Source organism: Triturus cristatus, chromosome 4_2, assembly GCF_964204655.1.
Source record: "Triturus cristatus chromosome 4_2, aTriCri1.1, whole genome shotgun sequence".
NCBI classification, from domain to species: Eukaryota; Metazoa; Chordata; class Amphibia; order Caudata; family Salamandridae; genus Triturus; species Triturus cristatus.
In genome coordinates, this window is record NC_140586.1 from 529,748,297 (window position 1) to 529,764,693 (window position 16,397).

Here is a 16,397-nt window from a genome sequence, read left to right on the forward strand (position 1 = left end):
AAATACAAAACTAAAAAAACAATACCATTTAGAAAACAAATTAATTTAACAAAGGCGAGACCTATTGCATTTCCAATGCTTGTGTTCTTTTTTCACCCCTTCTTAGAGTCCCTGCATCCTCCACTCTGTCTATTGCTGGATGAATTAGGCACCCCCTCCCCCCCCCCGAAATTTTTATTACCCCCCCCCCACCCACACCCCCTGAAATTTGGCTCTAGTCTGGCCTCTGTCTTCCACCCTTGCACATCTGAAGTATTATTGTTAGTAATTAGAGCTGATATAGCTGGAGCATGCAGGATTTCTCAGGCTGGTAGTGCGGTGGAGTATATAGAGGTTATTTTTATTGACCCTACCATTGCAGGAAACTTAATTAATCTCGAGTTCAGAAGCTGTTCCCCGGATTGTTCTGCAATCCAAATGAGGTCCACTCCTACTCGGTTATCTCGCCCAGATGATTCTTCCAGCCCGTCTGTGGGAGAGTCATGTCTAGAACAAAATGACTGACTGTCTAAAGAACCCACTTTACCTGTTCCCCCAGCTTGTTCTTCATTATTTAACAAAACCCAAAATACTGAGTTGGATACTTCGGCCAGTGCAGAAATTCATGGTCTTACAGTAGATTTGGCAAGGATAAACCAACTGAGTAGCATCTCGGAGGCCCATCAGGTAGATAGTGTACCCTATCCAGAGTTTGGGACGCTCTTGTCCTGGAACATTGCAGGTTTAAAATCTAAGCTGAAGGATCCATACTGGGCATTGTTTATTAATTCTTATGATGTCTGCTTATTCCAGGAGACCTGGCTACTTGAGGCCCAGTTTTTTCCAGGATTTTTAAACTTCAATGTTCTGGCAGTTAAGGGCAAAAAAGGGCGCCCTTCTGGCGGTCTTACTATTTGGATCAGACAGGACCTTGGCATTGTTGTTAAAGAGCTTCCTACTTCGCATCTAGACATCCAGCTCCTCAACCTCAAGTTTAAAAATGGAAAATCACTGGACATCTATAATGTTTATGCTAGAAGTACCGGTGGAAAAAAGTCTGACACAATAGCTCGCCTGGATGAACTTATTGTGGAAATGTGGATTTTCCTGATCAGTTATGTCCCCTATCTTGGACCCCAACGGTTCTATATGCATGTTACAAGTACATGTATGTTCCCTCCAGTTCCAGTTTCTAAGACGCAAACATATGTGTGTCTACCGTCGACATGTTCTCTGTCAGATCCGCCATCAATGGGCTGGATATTCGATTCCTAAGCATGAAAGGCCACCGACTTTATATGGCTAAGTTACTCCATTTTTACAGTTCAGGCAAGTAGGCCCGATTCTGTCCTCAAAGCCTTTCCCTGCTCTCTGTCTCTGACAGCTTCAGCTTGAGCTCGCATCTGTATCCATGAACTTTGTCCTACTCCCTGTGCAGCTAACGGTGCCTGCCTCGGCCAGTTTTCGCCTGCCTGCCAAGAAGCTGTATTTCACCTTCGAATTATCTATTTTGCTCTTCAGCCGATGCATTCCTGTCTAGTGATTTAGGTAAACATTTCCTTTAGCTCACAAGCAAAGGACTCAGCCTTTCCGTCCTCCTGCAAGTGATTCATAGCCCTGCTGCCATGGAAAGTTTTCTGCCCCTCGCATCTCATATAGACACTTAGACGCTTGTACACGCACATACAGTTAGTATAGAATAGATTCTGTCTGAGAGTCCTTCCTTGTGGATAACATAGTTCTCTAAACATAGGATGTTAGATATGATTTGGGATTAGGTTGACTTGACCCCTCAGACTTCTCGTCTCCACATGTAGAGCTAAATGTCAAGTCCCCTTCACCCCCTAGTTGCACGTCAATCACACGTCATGCTGCTGCGCACGCATTTATGTTAAGTATTATCGTATAGATCCACCTATGTAAGATAATCAGAGCCAATCATGTTTCTTTTTGCTCCTTATTACGCCTAGTTTCGATTACGTGTCACTATGTTAATTTATCTTATCAATTGTTACGCCTTTTTGCATTCGTTTCATTGTAAATGTATAACCTATAAAAGTTATTTCTTGTCAATAAAGTATTGTACTTCACTTCCTGAACCCTCGTGGTGACGGAACCTGAAGGCCGCGACTCGAGTCGGCCATTTTGAATGGAATAAAGCCCATTTAGAAAACCTCTTATACCACGGATTCTGCCTCTTGTTATTTTGAGCTATTTTACTTTATTTTAAGACTCCGTATGAAATTCAGTCCGGTAAAGAAGATTTTATTTACCACATAATGGCGCCCGAATAGGGACACTTTCTCATCTCACGCGCCGGCGGTGCGTTGCAGGCCCGGTCTCCTGCCATAGCTGGACGGACCATAAACGCGTACCAGCAGGATTTCCTGTAAACTCCCTCCGGTCAAGCGGGGGTGACTGAGGCTGCGATCAACCCAGACGAGGCGGTGAGAAGTGCGAAGTATCCCGACCAGAGCCTAGCTGAGAGAGCAAGATCCGAGGTATACAGAGGCCCACCAGGCTTTTCGAAATCCCGATGTCCAGAGGGTCCGCTGTCCGCAGTCATCGAGTCCTGTCCATTCTCTGAGGCCTTCCGTTTCAAGGAGCTACTCGGTGAGTACCATCGCCGGGGAGGCGTGTTGACGCACACATAGGTTGTGCCGGTCAAGACGGATTTGGGTACACAAATCCGGTCTGCACTGTTTAGCAGTGTATATGTACTGTTTAGCAGTATATCAAGTATTCCGAAGTATTCAGTTATTGTCAAGAATTCAGCGTGGTGATTAGTTAGGCAGACTGTCATCATTGTCGGTCGTTGTTAAAATGTTTAATGTTTAATGTTTAAAGTGTTCAAATATTGTGGTATGAATGAGTGTTCATTGTTCACTGTTCATTATTGTGTTTTTCGTATTAAGTGAGTTCAAGAGTAAGTATCAGATCAGTTGTCAATATGCCGCTCTTCTCGAAGTTAAGACAGATTACTACCAGAAAAGGGGTGCTTGAAGAAGCAGTTCCTATTCCTCCTAGGGACACTCCAGGGCATTTTATGTACCATAAGCATGGCTTAGATGCCATATTGTTTCTTGATCTATGGGTAGATTATACCAAGGGATTGCCGGAAAGTCAAAGGTGGCCCGTAGCGGGAACCTGGGATGCAGAGTGCATCATGAAAGTGGAGGAAGAGTTATGGAAAAGAAAGGTCAGACAGTCACAGAAAGACGCTGTTGAGTTATGGCGTAAAGAATCTCATAGACGTACAGAAAAAGCACGTAGACAAGAAGAGAGGAGTAAAGAAAGTTCAAATAAAGCTCAAGAAAATCTATTAATTGAGGAAGGTATCCGAGTGAAATCAGAACAAGTAAATAGACAAAGAAATGCTCTTATGAATGGTATGTATCCCCTCCTAGCCGAAGGACTACCTAAGGCTGCTCCAGAGATGCCAAAAGACTTGCCACCCCCATTATTTCCAATTAAGGTACATCCTAAAGGGCATCCCAGAACCGCAGAAGATGTTTTTCTTTCCTCATATCTAGACGACGCAGCTCCCGAGTATGCTAACGCCACACCACATAGACCGTCTGGCGGAGGGGTTCAACGTCAGGATCAGGTATCTGTCCCTGTGCAACAGCAAGTCCCGATACAAGCTTCGGCAAGCACATCTGTTTCCGCATCTGTCTCCGCAGTCGATTCTTCAGAGGTATCGACACCCATAGTTGCTGTGTCACGTTCGACGAACCCATTCACACCCGACGCCCCAGATGGGGCCACGGGAGGTGCTAGCAATACCTTTACACCACCTAGAATAAATAAACTTGTTTTTCAAGAGTCAGCGCATTCACGTACACCTAAATTCGTAAGTGAACGTACGCTTAAGGAACTCCTTGTAAATTGTAGATATGACCCGGTGGTTGGTAAAGAGGACGAAATGGTCCTGGCATCATTACGTATCAGGCGAGCCGCAGAGTATTTAGCAAGGTTACCAGGAATGACTACGCATCTAGATAACATATATCATTTTGTTCAAACAGGACGAGATCCAGGATGTATTAACAGAGCTATGGAATTCCAGAAAGTAGAGATACAGGGGGAACTGTTACGTTTCCTCATAAACTGTGTGATCAGAAATCAAGACCGTCCGGGGGTAGACCCGAATGCAATGCTTATTCTTACAAGATGGAGTCAGAATATATCAGAAGGGAGACACGATAAGCAAAATTGTATAATAGCCATGTGCCGAAAAATCCGTAAAGAAATAGAGCGTATTCATGAAGAAAGATTGGGAACAGACGAGTTTGAGCAAGATGAAGTGTCCGAATCAGGGAATTCCGCAAGACAGTCAGAGACCATAGCCTATGTAGGCAGAGGAAGATCCTGTGAAAATACTAGATGTTTTTCTGATCCCATACACTCTGTATGCCCAAATAATAGCAGAACGTATCCGACGCCTGTAATAAATCTGAAGTCTCCTGAACATTCGTTTCAAGCCGCAGATAAAATACTACGAGAACGAAGGGGTTACCACCTCCTCGATTCCATGGATGAGCAAGAATTAGCCAGATCAGCTGTTCACTGGATTGACAGCCCTGAAAAATACGGTGATGAGACCGTAGCACACACGTTTTTTAATCTCAGTACAGATGAACAACGTTTAGCTGGAATCTATATGATTCAGCAACTCCTCATATTATATAAGAGCCAACATGCTGACCCTGGTCCTTTACCTGATATATTAACGGAACTACTCACGAACAGATGGAGAGGTTCTAGTAACAAGCTAATTAAAGAGATATTAGTGTCACGTAAGCAGTATGTCCTTTTTGTAAGTCCGGATTCTCTCTCGCTGCCCCGCAGAGAAAGAGCGCCGTACTATATGGATAGACAAAATCCTTTACGAGAAGTGCACCCAATAAAAGGCGAAGACAATGAGTTTCACCGTGTATTTGTTTACACACCCATATCAAAAATGGAATTATTGGAAATGAAGAAAGTAGTACCTAGTCATGACAAAGACCCAGCGGGTTTCCACCGAGAAATTAAAGACATGTTACTGATGGGAGAGTACACCTTTCCTGATATTATGACGATATTAAAGGTGCTTTTGCCTGCTGGCATTTATGAAAAATTGAAAGAAAAAGAGTGGGAAGTGGGAGACCAAAAGATAGACTGGACAGCATTAGCAGAGGAAGAAAGGGGCCGAACTGCAGGTTCAGGGCTCGGGGATAAAGTTAAACTGTTACCAGGTTTACTAGTACAGGTACTGCCACGTTTATTAACTACAAAAAAGGAAGATTGGGGTGCAATCACAGCCTGCAAACAAAAGCAAGATGAAGACACAAGCGATTATTATGCTCGATTTGAAAAATGTTTTGGTATAAATAGTGGTATAAAAGCAAGTAGTGACTCATATCCACATTTATTTGTGACAAAATTAGTGGAAAATGCATTGCCTCCAGTGAAGAATAGAATATTGAAATTCGAGAGTACCTGGCAAAGTAACACTCCGTCACAAATGCTACAAATGTTACAGTATCATCACAATAGAATTAGGGATGAACAAGAACACGAGCATAGACGCATGAAGGATACAAAAATGAAAATGCTAGTTTCTCAGACAGTACCAGCAGATGGTCACAAAAAGGGTGTGACACATTCTGGTGATTCTGCAGTTCCTGTAAAAGGAACCTGCAATTACTGTAAACAACTAGGCCATTATGTACACGATTGTCCAGTCCTGAAACGTAATATAGCTACAGGTATTGCAAAAGAGAGACCACGATTAGTTAGACACGATCAGAATGAACAAGGAACTATGCAGCATGGACAGTCCATGCCAGTTCAGCAACAGTCCATGCCAGCCTCACAGCAACCCATACAGTTTGTGCCAGCTGCACCACCGTTGCCTGCTACTGCCACACAAACCACAACACGACAAATGTATCAGACTGCACAGTATGAATACCCTGAGTATCAGCGTTACGCATGAACAAGCCTAGAGAGGGAAGTTGACTTACCGCTTATCGAGATTCCTGTAGATCAAGAAGGACCTTATGTACATAGTGAATTATTAGGTCAGGATAGAAAATTCTTACTCGATACAGGGGCAAGTCGAACAACTATAAAACGTAGTGAAGTTCCAGGGGCACCCCTCTCAGGCTCTCAAAATGTTTCCCTTGGTTTTTCAGGAAAACCTATTGTTAATGAAGTATCACAGCCTCTACCACTTACGATAGGACCTTTGACACGAACTACAGATTTACTGCTTACTAAATCATGCCCAGAAAATCTGTTAGGAATTAAAACTCTGAAAGCACTAGGAGCCATAATATGTTGTTCTCCGGAAGGAGTAAGGTTGTTTTTACGTGATTTTAAAGGTCACTATGTGTCTAGAGACATGGATCCCCGACTACAGACTTTACCAGTACATCTATGGGCACAAGGCCCTACGGATGTTGGCTGCATGAACATTACACCCTATCGAGTCACATTGAAAGCAGGAGTGGTATTACCACGAATGCGACAATACAAGTTACCGCATGATGCTGTAGTGGCTTTGCTGAAAATCATTGATGAGCTGATTGCTCAGGGAGTAGTTGTAGAAACAGACTCCAATGTATGTAATTCACCGATAATTCCGATTCTTAAACGAACTGATCCTACTGCCCCACCAGTGTACCGATTGGTTATTGATTTGCGTGAACTAAACAAGTGCATTGTACCACAATTTCCTGTGGTCCCTGATATATCATCATTATTGACAGCAATTGATTCCGAAGCAACATTCTTTACTGTAATTGATCTCAAGAATGCCTTTTTCAGCGTCCCAATAGATCCGGAAAGCCAATATTTGTTCGGATTCAGTTTAAATGGGCGCAGCTTTAAATTCTCACGCGCTCCCCAAGGATTCACAGAAAGCCCCAGCATCTACAGCCAAGCACTAAAACGAGAACTTGACAGTATCCACATGCCAGTCAATACTGCACTGCTTCAATATGTCGATGATCTGCTGATCACCGCGAGAAGCGAGCCAGAATGTGAAAAGGCTTCTCTGACAGTTTTACATTTTCTAGCCGACAAGGGGCACAAGGTGTCTGCTTCTAAGCTGCAATTCTGTGTCCAGCGAGTTATTTATCTTGGTCACTCGCTGTCCAAGGAGGGAAGGCAGCTTACACCAGATCGCATCCAGTTAATTGCTAACATGTCAATACCCCAGACACAAAAGGAGGTGCGGGCTTTCATAGGCCTCACTTCATATTGTAGGCAGTGGATCCCTCAGTACGCATTTCTAGCAAAACCACTCATTCAGTTAACCACACAGGAGGCAGCCACATCGACTGTTCTCCCTTGGACTCAGGAACATACACAAGCTTTTGAAAGCCTAAAGGAAGCTTTATGTCAAGCACCTGTTTTAGCAACACCATGTTATAGCAAACATTTTACACTCTTCGTTACAGAACGCGCAGGTACTGCCTTGTCAGTACTCACTCAGGATCAAGCAGGATCACGCAAGCCATGTGCTTATTTTTCCAGTACATTAGATCCCGTAGCTCAGGCTTTGCCTGCATGCCTGAAATCAGTGGCAGCGACAGCTTTAGCAATCAGACAAAGCGATGCCATAGTATTAGGACACCCATTGACAGTACAAGTACCACATGCAGTAGAGGTTCTTGTGAACCGAACACAAACACAACACTTGACCATAGCAAGACTTACCGGTTATGAACTGACATTGTTTCAACCACACATAGAGATCCGACGGTGTAATACGTAATTGACATACAGACACATGCCACAGCAGAAGAAATAAAGAAGTGGACTGAACTAGGAGGGATCCAGACAGATCAAGGATGGATGACGAAGGAGAAATCTGTATGGTTTCTCCCTGATTCCATGGTTCAAGCCATTATAGCTACAGTTCACAGTCCAGCACATTTAGGAGAGAAGGCTATGCTAGACAGCATTCAGCACATTTGGTTCAACAAACATTTACGAGCAGCAGCTAAACAAAAAGTTCGTACCTGTATGATATGTTGTCAGTTTAATCCAGGAAAGAGTGTTCCCGTAGAGCAGGGTGGATTTCAGCCTCCTGACCATCCTTTTGAAGTCCTCCAGATGGATTATATTCAGATGGAACGTTGTCGAGGATTCAAATATGTTCTCGTAGTTGTCTGCGCTCTCTCCCGTTGGACAGAGGCGTATCCCGTATCAGATTACACTGCCCCGACTACTGCCAAGCAGCTAGTTCGAGAATTCTTCCCACGGTACGGTTTACCACGTGTTGTATATTCAGATAACGGCCAGCCTTTCTCATCCGAATTAATGAAACATGTCTCACTTTTGTTGGGATATCAGTGGAAATTCCACTGTGTCCGACACCCCGAGGCAGCAGGTCTCGTGGAACGACATAATCAACTTTTAAAAATCAGATTGTCTAAAATATGTCAGGAAAAAGGTGTGGACTGGATAGTAGCCTTACCAGTTGCGCTATTTTACATGAGGATGGTAGCACACTCTCGAACAGGGCTATCCCCTTATGAGGTGATCTTTGGTAGACCACCGAATATGTGGGGGACGCCTATACCCCGTAAAATAACTGATGTTGACTGTAATATGCTGACAGATTACCTGGCTTCCTTGATGTCTGCACTACAATCTTGTCGTTCACAGGTAGTCGCAGCTTTTCCCGACAACACCGAGGTGAAACCTCATGACGTAATTCCCGGCGATTATGTTCTCGTCAGGAATTTCGATCGGAAAACCCAACTGGAGCCAAGGTGGAGGCTTCCTAAGTTGGTCCTGCTGACGACCAGAACAGCTGTGAAGATCGAAGGGAGAAAAGGCTGGGTGCATTCCAGCCATATCAAGAAATTTCATGGACTTCCTCCTGACACAAACAGTACTCCCCGTGTGTCTTCCCCCATTGACTCAAAGCTACCTTTGGCTGAGGCCAGTAGCACCGAACTCTATAAGCAGAAACTCAGGTCCAGATCCAAACTGTCGGACGATTTGATTGTTTAAGTCCTCTCCAAGGTGAAGCGGTTGAATCTGTCCCGACATGTATCCCTTAGGTCTGAATGATGTAGAGTCCAGAATCATAATGAAACGACATGCTTATTGTAAATTACTGCGTAGCCACTGTATTGTGACTTTATTAATTTTGTTTTTCTTGAGTTTTTTAATAGTTACTGCAAGTATATTGTTGCATATGTATTATCCTGTTCCTAAACGTGCTTTCAATATAACTGATGAACATTCTTTTAGTGACCTACCCCCACATGAGTTGTCCTATAGACTTGCGCTGCGCAATAACACCTTCATTAGTATGTTACATCATTCCCATCAGACTAGTAATGCCACCAATTGTTGGGTGTGTGGCCGACTCCCTCCTTATCAGAATAACAAAGGAGTTCTGCCTTTATTTCCACATCCGTTCACACACAATGGCTCCTGTGGAGCATGGTTTAGTTTATTAAATTCCATAGACCCAGACACAGCAGTTTATCAACAACATTGGATATGGGGAAATTTGAATCTAGTTTTATTCAAAGTCTGTCACCCTAATAAGGAGGGTCACCCCAGTAGAACAGGAACTGATTTAGAAAATGAAGTGTATAAATTAGGTAATTTTACGCCTAATCTTATGATTTTGAATGTCAAATCCGAAGTTGAACTAATTCTGCCCACTATGTCAGTATTTCCAGTCAAGGGTGAATTATGTGTGAGAAAAGTTGGTTCCATACATATGGGCCATAGTAAATGCGTTACTACAGTAGAATATAGTGATCAAGGTAAATCTTCATTTAGAGCTTCTAGCCATTCTTACTTTATATGTGGTCAGACGGCATATATGCGTCTGCCTCTAGATTGGGATGGTACCTGTTACATAGCATTCCTTTTGCCACCTGTTTTCCTAGCTCCCCCTGATTATTATCGAAATGTTCATTTAGTACACAATAGAGAGCGAAGAGATCTCCCAGTTGTCGATTATACTGAGACGGCATGGGACAAGTATGTAGATTTCAATAAAGGTATCTTTCCCTATATAGGTACAATATCAAATAGTAAGCTGATACGCAGACTCACCAAGACTCTTGAAGCTGTAGTAAACGAGACTATAGCCGCCCTAGGCAATCTGACAGAGGAACAATCAGTGATGAGAATTGTTGTTCTCCAGAATCGTCTTGTCCTTGACGTCATCCTGGCCGATAGGGGCGGAGCTTGCAGGGTCATCGGATCCAGCTGCTGCATATTCATACCAGAAAATTCGCCATCTGTATATAAAGCTATAACACGCCTTCATAAGATTGTAAGCCAGATACACGAGAATCCAGGCACTTGGACGTGGTCCGGGTGGTTTTGGAGTGTGATATCAGCCTGGGGATGGAGAGTTCTATCTTTCCTAGGTATTGGCTTTCTTATGCTCTTCAGTTGTTGTTTATGCCTGCAATGTGGACCAGCAATTTGTGGTCTGTGTGCCACATCATGCATTCCATATCACAGTTCTCGTTCAAAATGCCGGAAGGAGAAGGAAGAAGAAATGATGCTCCATGAGCAAATCGATGGAATGATGAAGATTGATATCTCTTGAAGGGCAAGTAGGGGACAAGGAGGGAATGTGGAAATGTGGATTTTCCTGATCAGTTATGTCCCCTATCTTGGACCCCAACGGTTCTATATGCATGTTACAAGTACATGTATGTTCCCTCCAGTTCCAGTTTCTAAGACGCAAACATATGTGTGTCTACCGTCGACATGTTCTCTGTCAGATCCGCCATCAATGGGCTGGATATTCGATTCCTAAGCATGAAAGGCCACCGACTTTATATGGCTAAGTTACTCCATTTTTACAGTTCAGGCAAGTAGGCCCGATTCTGTCCTCAAAGCCTTTCCCTGCTCTCTGTCTCTGACAGCTTCAGCTTGAGCTCGCATCTGTATCCATGAACTTTGTCCTACTCCCTGTGCAGCTAACGGTGCCTGCCTCGGCCAGTTTTCGCCTGCCTGCCAAGAAGCTGTATTTCACCTTCGAATTATCTATTTTGCTCTTCAGCCGATGCATTCCTGTCTAGTGATTTAGGTAAACATTTCCTTTAGCTCACAAGCAAAGGACTCAGCCTTTCCGTCCTCCTGCAAGTGATTCATAGCCCTGCTGCCATGGAAAGTTTTCTGCCCCTCGCATCTCATATAGACACTTAGACGCTTGTACACGCACATACAGTTAGTATAGAATAGATTCTGTCTGAGAGTCCTTCCTTGTGGATAACATAGTTCTCTAAACATAGGATGTTAGATATGATTTGGGATTAGGTTGACTTGACCCCTCAGACTTCTCGTCTCCACATGTAGAGCTAAATGTCAAGTCCCCTTCACCCCCTAGTTGCACGTCAATCACACGTCATGCTGCTGCGCACGCATTTATGTTAAGTATTATCGTATAGATCCACCTATGTAAGATAATCAGAGCCAATCATGTTTCTTTTTGCTCCTTATTACGCCTAGTTTCGATTACGTGTCACTATGTTAATTTATCTTATCAATTGTTACGCCTTTTTGCATTCGTTTCATTGTAAATGTATAACCTATAAAAGTTATTTCTTGTCAATAAAGTATTGTACTTCACTTCCTGAACCCTCGTGGTGACGGAACCTGAAGGCCGCGACTCGAGTCGGCCATTTTGAATGGAATAAAGCCCATTTAGAAAACCTCTTATACCACGGATTCTGCCTCTTGTTATTTTGAGCTATTTTACTTTATTTTAAGACTCCGTATGAAATTCAGTCCGGTAAAGAAGATTTTATTTATTTATTTATTCCCAGCATTCCCATGTAATTTTAGGTGCAGATCTTAATACTACCTTTGAACCCCTACTTGGTGTTGATTGGAGCATTTCGGAGGTTGAGGATAGTCTATGGGGTGCTCCAAAACTAGATCTCGAACCTGTCACTCGTTGGTCTGAACTGGCAATCCAGATCAACGCCCTCTGTTTGAATAAAGGGCTTCGTGCAACAAATGACAGGTCTGAGCAAGATAAATTAGGGTCTAATACTTTTAGGAGTGGCTCACGTGCTAGCAGAATTGATTATATCCTGCTATCACTAGATCTATGGGATGTCCTGAGGGGTATGGTGGTTATAGATAGATTGGAGAGTGATCATAATCCTCTCTCTCTGTCTACCTTGTTTTGGGTGAACCCCATTGCCCCTAACGATCTCTCTCCTCAGTATCACCAAGATGTAGTTGTCGCAAATGATATGCGACACGTGAAATGGGCCAGGGTAGCTCAAAGTCAAGAATGTCTTACCCGTATTTTTAATAGTTTAAAGCTTGCCACTAAGGATTTAGGGGTCTTGTACAACCAATGTCCATTGGAACCATCCTGCATACCTGGAATATCGATCCATGACTCCTTCTTTTTAGAACTTAAAGATATCTTTGTAAGGCCCTGCAAACCATCTACGCTTAAGTCTGACCCCTCGCCACGATGGTATACTGTCGAGTGTAGGGATGCTCGCGCGAACCTGGGTATCGCCCTGAAAACTGGCGATAGTATAAAAGTTCGCTCTGCTAGACATGCTTATAAGCAAGCAATTTTAAAATCTAAGCGAGCGTGGGACTACCAAAGATGGCAGGATCTCAGGGAAGCAGGTGCCCAAAAGGACATGAGACGTTTCTGGTCCGTCTTAAAGTGGGGGAATGGGGGTAACCCTTATAAACCCCAAAATTGGGTTTCGCAAGACGCATGGGTCAAGCACTTTGAGTCACTCTATGCTGTTGGAGAGGATTTGTCCACTTCCCCCAAGTATCAATTTACCTTTTATAAGGAAGATCCTTTCACCTTGGGTGACGTTGCTAACGCCCTCAAACTTTTGGTTCCAGGAAGGGCCCCTGGGATGGATGGAGTCCCCGCAGATATTTTTCTGTGTAACAGCGAATTTTGGGGAAACTATATCCTAATCTTAGCTAATCTGATTGCCAGAGGTGCCCCGATTCCCACTTCCTGGAAAGGCGCCGAAATTATTCCGGTGTTCAAGAAAGGGGATAAGTCCCTCCCTGCAAATTATCGACCAATCAGCCTGATTGATACCATGCAAAAAATCCTAGGCAGGCTGATCTTGAACAAAGTGCTGGATTGGGCTTCTGAAAATGCAATTCTCTCCCATTTACAAGCAGGTTTTAGAGCCAGAATAAGCACCATTGATCAGGTGTTGCATTTTGCTATGCTGTACTGGAAGGTGGTTTACTTGGGGGGAGGCAGTCTATATGCTGCCTTTATTGATCTTAGGGCAGCCTTCGATCTTGTCCCCCGGGCATCTCTATGGGCTGTCTTAGATAAGATGGGTATGCCACCTGTGCTAATTTCCCTTATCGCTAGACTTCATGTAGATAATTTTGCACAGATTAGGTGGGGTGGTGTAGGTCAAGTGACTAGCCAGTTCCCTATCCAGAAGGGGGTTAGGCAAGGCTGTGTTCTTGCTCCTACCTTATTCTCCTTGTATAATAATGACGTGGCCAAATTACTAATTGATGCAAACGTAGACGCCCCCACATTGGCAGGTGCTAAAATCCCTATTTTAATGTTTGCCGACGATTGTCTCATTATTGCCAAAACCCCGAGTGGTCTACAGAACTCCTTAGGTATTTTCGAGGACTTCTGTTTAGCCCGCGGGCTTGAAATAAATGTTTTAAAATCAAAATTTATGACCTTCAACCAGTCCAAATCTTTCAAAGGCAAAATATTTATGAACAATCTGCCATTGGACCAGGTTCAAGATGTTATTTACCTAGGTATTTGTATCCAACATGATTTGGGATGGAAAAAGCAAGTAGATTTGGCAACTCTTAAACACTCACAGCTCTCCGGTGCACAGAGTAAAGAACACATCCAATCCTTGACCAAACCTATTGATCCTGCACTTCGTGTGTATGATGGCAAAGTGGTTGGTGCTGTGCTCTACGGAGTTGAGTTATGGGGATTTGATAATTTACACAAACTGTCTACCTCTGAAAATAGATTTCTACGAAACCTTACTAAACTACCTCAGAGTACTCCCCTGTGCCCTCTGTTTTATGATCTAGGAATGAGACCAATAGCTTTAATTGCCTCATTTCGCCCCATATTGTATTGGCGGCGCTTATGGGTCACTCCAGAACTTAGGCTCTTTGCTCTTGGTCTTATGGATATTATTAGATTGGACACCTTCCATAAGGTTAAGTGGCTCCGTAGGATATATGAGTCGCTTAAGGACCTGGGCCTAACAACCTTGTGGGAGGATCCACTTAATGCTAGCTTTCCGCCTAAGCAAGTTTTGAAGGCTTTGTATTGGGAAATGGTGGCTACTCGAGTTTACAGAAGTACAGCCCCGCTCTCTTTGACTGGTGTATTCTTTGATTTCAAGGATACGACCTCATTGGCAACCTTTTGGGATGACATTACAAATCCTCTGGATAGGAAGCTTTATTTTCAATTCAGAGTAGGCAGTCTCCCAGTAAGAGAGTTTTCATCTAGATGGGCCTTGTCTAATGTGCTCAATTGTCCTGGTTGTACTGCATCTGTTGAATCTGTCAACCACTTCTTGTTTCAATGTCCATCCTATGCAATTCCGCGCCGGACCTGGTTAAAATCAATGTGCCGGCAGTTGGGCACGAGAAATGCCAAAGTGGCAGTGCGAATTATGCGTTCTGCTGAAATCCCACTTGTTTATATTTCTGTCGCTAAGTTCCTTGGAAGGGCCTGGGTGATCAGGAGTAAAATGTTGGTTGGGTAAATCATCCTAGACCCTGAAATGTTAATCTTTCTGCAAATACCTTTATTTATTGTTTTAAACCATTTTAATATGTTCTGACTATTTTGTACATATATAAATTTTTGTACGCTTTTATGACAATTGTCGAATAAAGCTTTCTTGACTGACTGACTGGTAGTTTTGTTCGAACGAAGAGGGCGGTAATCATCCTTGAAATCTGCACAGTATTTTCTGATCTGCAAACCCCCCCACCTCCCCCAGGCTGTCCCCTTGTGTGTGACGAGTGGTGCAAACCCAGTGTCAGGGAATTACAGAGTGCCCCCCGGGCGCAGACTAAGATGTGTACGTTTCATTGCATCGCACCTCGCAGTTGCAGTCAGCTGGTTAACAAACAAGCATTGACAAAGGTAATAGTATTTCCTTTTTTTTTGAAGTGAGAGTGTTTTGTTTATGCGTCACTAACAGTGCAAGCGTCCCTCACCCACTGAACACATACAGCACAACGGCAGTTCAGCGAGTATAAGGGGTCAAGAAGGTGAAAAAAAACAGAACAAGCATTTACAATGCATTAGGTCTCGCATTTATGAGAGTTTGAGCTATTGGCATTGTAAATGACAATGCCTTTTATTTATATGTTGTTTTTAAAACGGGTAAATGAAAGGCATTGTCATTTACAATGACAATAGCTTAAAATCTTGCAAATGCAGGACGTATTACATTGCAAATACGTGCTATAAAAATAAAATAAGCTATTAGCATTGTAAAGGACAATGACTTTTATTTATGTTTTGGGTTTTAAAACATAAATAAAATGCATTCTCAATTACAATTCTAATAGCTTAAACTCGTGTGAATGCGAGACCTATTGCATTGCAAATGCTTGTTTTTATTTGACTTTCAGTTTGCACCACTTAAAATATCAAATATCGGGGGCGTGGCCAAGATGGCAGCACGGTAGGGCGGAGGAGTCCTTTTGCTGCCTCCTGCGACATTGCTGACCCAGTTTACTACATGCTGGGAGTGGGGCCTGGACCGTGAGTGTGAGGCGCGGTCCCGTGGCTGCTGGCGGACTCTGGCGGGGACCGAGACGGCACCTCCCCGGAGCGCGACTCCAAGAAGCGGCTCGTAATTCCCGTAATCACTGCCCGCGCATATGTACCCTCCGGTGGGGCTCTGTGAGGAAGAGGCCGCCCTGGCTGGCGATTGCTTGGTCCTCCGCCATTTGTCCGCCTCCCTTGGCTTTTTGGGACGCCTGAAAGAGGTAGCGCTCGCGACCTTCGGCCGTCGAGTTATGCGAGGAGGTGGTGTGTGAGGACCGCTGGGTGCACTGGATTATGTGGCCTAGCCTCCGCAGCGCGGCGGCGCGAGAGCCAGGGGAGCCACTACCTTTTGTGCCCAGAGGCGGGCCTTGAAATAATTGCGGCAGCAGTCTGAACCCCCGGTGAGTGAGGGACTACGCGCGAGCTACGTGCCTGCAGCCCGAGGCTGGGCTCCTTCACTACTGCTGTGGCCGGGACAGCCCTGCTTTGACAGAGGGCGACAGCGCAGTCCACCGCCTGGATACTCCCGATTTGTGCCCCTCGCTGGGGGAGATTGGCACCTTTGGGACAGTGCGCCGCACATGCAGCTTGCTGATCTGCGCTTTGGATGGGCCTCACACCCTGCAATTAAAGCGAGCTG